The sequence below is a fragment of the Cryptomeria japonica genome, chromosome 2 (genome assembly GCF_030272615.1).
Source record: "Cryptomeria japonica chromosome 2, Sugi_1.0, whole genome shotgun sequence".
NCBI classification, from domain to species: Eukaryota; Viridiplantae; Streptophyta; class Pinopsida; order Cupressales; family Cupressaceae; genus Cryptomeria; species Cryptomeria japonica.
Window position 1 is genome coordinate 585,437,513 of NC_081406.1, and position 6,000 is coordinate 585,443,512.

Genomic DNA, 6,000 nt, shown 5'->3' on the forward strand with positions numbered 1-6,000 from the left:
AGTCAACTAGGAGACTCATTTTGAATAAAGAGTCAAGTGACACAAAATCTAAAGATGTAAGCAAATTTCAGATTGTTAAAAGCACCAAGGAAGATATACATAGTGTGGACAATTTTTGCACAAATTTGAAACAATATGGTGGATTTGGGTCATTCAGGTATGTAAAATATGACTCCAGAATAGAAGATGAGAAGAGGCAAATAGAAGAATTAGTAGTATGGACACTTCTCAAATTCTAAGTAGTTCCACTGGAAGTAACTGAATTTCTTCCTAAAACATTGTATTCACACATTAACACTAAGTGGCAATATGCAATGGACTTGGAGAAACAGGTCAAAGAAAGAGTTTTGGTACATCTCTTTCCAGATATGCCAGTAGAAGACATAAGAAAACATTTGAAGAACTACAAGAAAAACTTTCAAGTAAAGAAAAGGGCCTTGAAAATGATGAATGGTCTTTATCTTGAAGATGAGAATGAAACCAAAGTAAAATGGAAAGAAATATTCCGAATCAAGAATGCTGAACATCAAGGTGAAGTTGAAATAGTTGACATTACCGAGCAAGATCCTGCTTCAACTATTCAACTTGATGAGAATGTCATGGACATTGAGGCACATGAACAAGAGATGATAGAAGGAAATGCCTATGCCAAACTAGTATCAAGTGAATCAATTTTGGAACAAGTCAAGTCCTATCCTCTGGTAACTCAGTAAGTTTCAACCAAGAAACCTCAGGACACTGATCAAGGCAGAGAGGGTCAATAGTCTGCAAAAGGAGAATCTACTTCTCAGGCCACCAAGGAACAAACTTCTCAAGCACTTGCATGCACTGACATTGAGACCCCAAGAAAGGAATCATCGAAGAACACACCAAAGGCTAAGGGAACCGACAAAAGTGTTGCCTCTACTGAGCAATCTACTGAGGGTGATCAAGCCTCCAAAGTCATTGTACTCATTCAACCGGTGAAAGCCTCATCATCCAAAGAAAAGAAAGTGAAGAAGCTTAGTTTCAAGGTAGATCTGTCAAAGCCTATTGTGTTGCCAAATTCTGACATTTCAAAATTGAAAGGGCAAGCACTTATTGAATTCGGAGAACTATGTAAAGCCAAAGCAGAACAAGAAAGACAAATGGCTATTTAGAAGAAGAGCCGAGTACTTCAGAAGGTTCTAGCATTATTGACAGACATGCTACCTGAAGCTACTGTAAATAAAGATGTTGCCATCCATATGCAACTGGATGAACTACTCACTAAATTAGAAGCATCAGGAGTAGACACATCAGAATACCTTAACAAGTTGAAGGACAAAGAGCTAACTGCCAAAATGATTGAAGAAGTGTAGAAAGCAATTGCTACAGGTAAAGTCAAGCTTGTTGGACTCATTGTTGAGTTGTCCCCTCAACTCAAACGTATTCTTTATTTATTTCAGAAGCTCTATACATTTTCATTATTTATTAAGGATATCAAGCATAAGACTGAAGTCATTGAACAAGAGATTACCAATCTCTCCAATAAATTGACCACCCAGCCAAATTATGGCTCAAAACCCTTATGGATATCATGACTCAATAGTTATAACTTTAGAATGAAGAGCACAAAATCTGGATGGATATCATGACTCTTCAGACCTTATTTATTCCCCACTTATCATCAGTCCAAGAGTAGATCAACCGAGCTACCCACTTATCCACTCAACCAAAGGGAATCACTTTAGATGGTTTGATTTCACTGTTAGCTGATATTATAGCTCAGAATTCCCTAATGGACAGTGTCAAGGATACACTCTCCACTGCTCTCATCGACGCTAGTACAAAGTATAAATCTATTTTTGACCAGTTGCTTCCACCTAATGGTAACTAGTTTTGATGTTTGTCAAAAAGGGGGAGTGTGTATAAGAGGGAGTGTATCAAGAAGAATAGAGTATCTGAATGTATAGTTGAATTTGATAGGGGGAGCATAGAACACTGAGCATTGATCACAGGAGCATGCAAATTAAGTTATGTAAACTATATTGATAAGGGGAGTATATATTTGAGTATGTTACTATTTATTGACAACTGTATATACTGACATTTTAGTCAAATTTTGTAAGTATATAGATTTTGAGTTATGACTTTGAAAGGAGTTTTGTCAAACATACCAAACTAATGTCAAAAGGGGAGATTGTTATTATTTACTAAGTTGTCATTAGTTTTACATCCAAAGTCATCCTATATACTCTAGTCGGTTAATACTACTGAAATATTCATTTGGTAAACACTAAAGCAATCGGTTACAGAAGAAACGAGTCACAGAGTTAAGTATACATTGAGTTGTCTATCAAGTAACATTCTATGTCTACCAAGCAGCAAAGAAGGTATACCAAGTAATTTGAACCGAGTAGAAACGTGATACTAGATTCAATGAACCTGGACACATATGTGGAAACGTGTTACAAGAATTGAGGATTAGGGAACCATTATCACATAGGAAATTGCACTTCAAGATTTTGTATGATTTTGAGGAACTTTATCCAATGAAATAATTTCTATGTTTATTCATTCGATGAATCTTGTTTGTAAGATCGAAGCATGAACAAATCATCATCCCAGAGATCTATTTATAAAGAGTGATTTGAGAATAAAAAATGAGAGACATGTGTGATAGAAGAGTTAAAAGGAAAATCATAAGAGGACACATTGAGTTGTGACTATTATGACTGACAGAGATATTCAGAGGTCACTGAGAAACTCTTTAGAGAACAGTTTAAGGGACAAAGTAAACAGAAGGGTTTACCAAGTTGATTTATCAATTACCGAGGTATGCTATGAGCAAGGTAATTTCATATTTAGCACATAGAATCTGCTATAACATTTCAGATGTAAAGTTGTAGATATTTGTAAATATTTTATTGAATCATTTAAGTTGTAATAGAAACATTTAATAGGGTAAAAGACTCTAACAAAGTCTATAAATTGTAAAGCCTTTAACCAGGTGTAGCATTTTGTATAAGTGTTGTAAAATCCTTTAGCAAGGTAGATCTAAAGATCTTGATACTCCTAACAGGGTAAGCTATCAAAAATAGCTAAATATGTAGCTCTAACCGAGCAACCTTTATTATTGTAGTAGTGAAGTTGTGGGTGCCATCCCCATCGCAGTTTTTTTCTCTAACAAAGAGTTTCTGCGTAACCAAAATATTTGTGTTATGGAGTGAAATGTGTATGAATGTCATTTATATAATTATGTGTAAGCTTTATATTATGAGATCAACAGTTTACAATTTATGTTTATCAGTAAGATTGTTTTTGGAGAAAATTTTTGAAGTACCGATTCACCCCTCCCCTCTCAGTACATTAGCTTTCCTAGTTGGACCTAACAAATGCCTCATATAAGACCGATTTGTCTAGTTTTGAGTGTACCTATCCATGTATAAGAAATATTAATGTTGATAGATTTCGAGTGATGAATTGATTAACAAAAAATGTGATCAGTTTGATTCCATACTTTGAGAGTTTTCCTGATGTTGATTTGATGGATGGGCCATGCAATCATGCTTTGATTTTTCAAAATTTTTATTTTCATTTTATTGATTTTTAGTTTGTTTAGACATTTCTGATTTTTGGAGCTTTTTGAATTAAAAGAAAGATGTATTTGGTTGCCCCAATGTATAGAAAGACAAGGAATATTACGAATGGATGATTGAACCGTTGAGGTGGAAATGGATAGGAGAAAGGCGAAGGTAGCTAATGGGGAGACTATTGGAAATTGACACTCAATTGGTTGGTTTCAATATGTTGTCATTGATGGCAACATGTTCCGGCTTCATATTTTTGTTTAGTTGTGTATCGACAGACACTTCACCGGCACCGCCACCAACAGGTTGGAAGGAATTCTTTGGTTACCAACATTGCAGGCTGACATGGTTTATATTTAGGTTATCGGTATTGGAGACCGACATCAACAATTGTTTTTGATATACATGTGTTTATCTTATTGCGCCAACATGTATATTCATATTGTAATTTTCTTTATAAGCCGACATAAGGCATGATGGATTGTAAAGGGGTATATAGGTCAGTTGATTAGATCATTTTGTATATAGGAAAGGATATGGATATGTAAGGTTATGGAATGTAATGGAGATGCGAAATATATAAGAGAGATCATGTATGTGAGGATAGTTATGTAAGAGGGTATTTCAGTAAGGGTTTAGGGTTGCAGACTGGAATAAATAGAGTTTAACCAAAACTGTATTCAAGCATACAATATGCTATCATTGCAGTTAAATCATTTCTCTAGATTGTAGTTTGGATTTGTATGTAGTTAGTGAGGCTCCTTTTGTGATTGAGTACTTTTGTGATTGAGTAGTGTGCTCTAGGCTATAAGCCTTCCTGCAAGTGTAGGCCCCTATATTTTGTAATATCTCTTCAAATAGCCAGTTGATTGATATTTTGGGTCACAAATCCCATTGTGATTTTTCCTGTTTGATGTTTTCCATGTATAATTATCTGTAGTATGGTATTTATTTGTAAGATTGGCTTATTGGTTGCTTTACTTTTGTCAATTATATATGTAACGATATACCGGTTTGTGAAGGCATGTTTTAATTAAGTTTAAACTGATCATTCTCGTAGAACACTAATTCACCCCCCCCCCCCCCCCTCTCAGTGTTTTTGGATTCCAACAATTAGTATCAGAGCCTTGTGCCTTGGAGGAAGTTTAATAGCTTGAGGAAGATCCTGAATCTGGAATCCGTGGATATGAGTTTGGAGAAGGAAGTTGAGGTAGCACTTGAACATTATGATGCTTAAAGGATGAAGAACTTGAAGTTACAAAATGAATTGAATTTTGTTTAGTAATTCATTCTTGTCCTACAGGAGAGATTGTCATCTATTCAAGCTAGGAGGAAGGAACTTTTGAAGAACAAGGATAATGAAGAGAAAGATTCCCTTACTGAGAGATGTCAGAAGTTGAGTCAGGAGAACATGGATATGGGAAATGAAATTCAATCTATAACTATGAGGATTTCTAAAGAGATTGAGGACCGGAAGAAAAAGGAAGAAAATCTTGTTGTATCTCTGAAAAATAAATTTGAAGAATGTGGAAGGTTGGTTCATGAAAATGATATGCTGAGAACTGATTTAGTACAAGCCCCAGAGTACTGAACAAGAACTTCAAAGACAAATGATAATTCTAAGAGATGATTTTACTATTGCAAGTGAGTATAAAGAAAAATTCAAGATTAGTTCAACACACCTAGATGAGTTACTGAAAAGACAAAGGCATAATGCAAATTCCAATGGACTTGGATTTGAACAAGGTCAGAGCTCTGGTACTACAAATAAAGATCAAAACCATAAGGCACTGGTAAGGCATCTTAATGCTTACAAATTTAATGGTAGATGCTTTTTTTGTAATAAATTTGGTCACATAGCTACGTAATGTAGAAATAGAGAAAATCAGAACCCTTATTCTACTCCCAGTCAATGTTCTAAGTACAATAAGTATGGTCATAAGATAGAATATTACAGAATGAATGTTAAATTTTTTGCATTTGGAAAATTTGGACATGTGGCTAATCAGTGTAGGTCAAGCTATTATACCATTTTTAGCAAAGCAATTCAAAAGAAAAATGGTACATATTATGCATGTAATGAGGTTGGACATATTGCTAATTTTGTAGAAGTAGAAATCCACTAATTGGTAATGAAGGATCAAATGAGAAAGGGAAAGAGAAGGTTAATGAAATCTGGAAAGATCACAGCTAGAGATGGGTCAGGAAGTCAGAAGACAATCAATAGATAGAAATGCTCTGGTGACTCAACCAACTGAGGAGGTTGCTCTTGCACTGATAGGAAGCTCATCTGGTAATAAAGGTAGATGCCTTAGGGGTAGGCAGTATTCATGAAGATAGTGCATATTCCTCGGGAAGAGGTTCTAGAAGATGTTCTAGACATTGGAGATGCTTATTCGGCATGAAGATGTTTAATCAAGATTTGGTATCTTCCATCAAAAGTCATTCA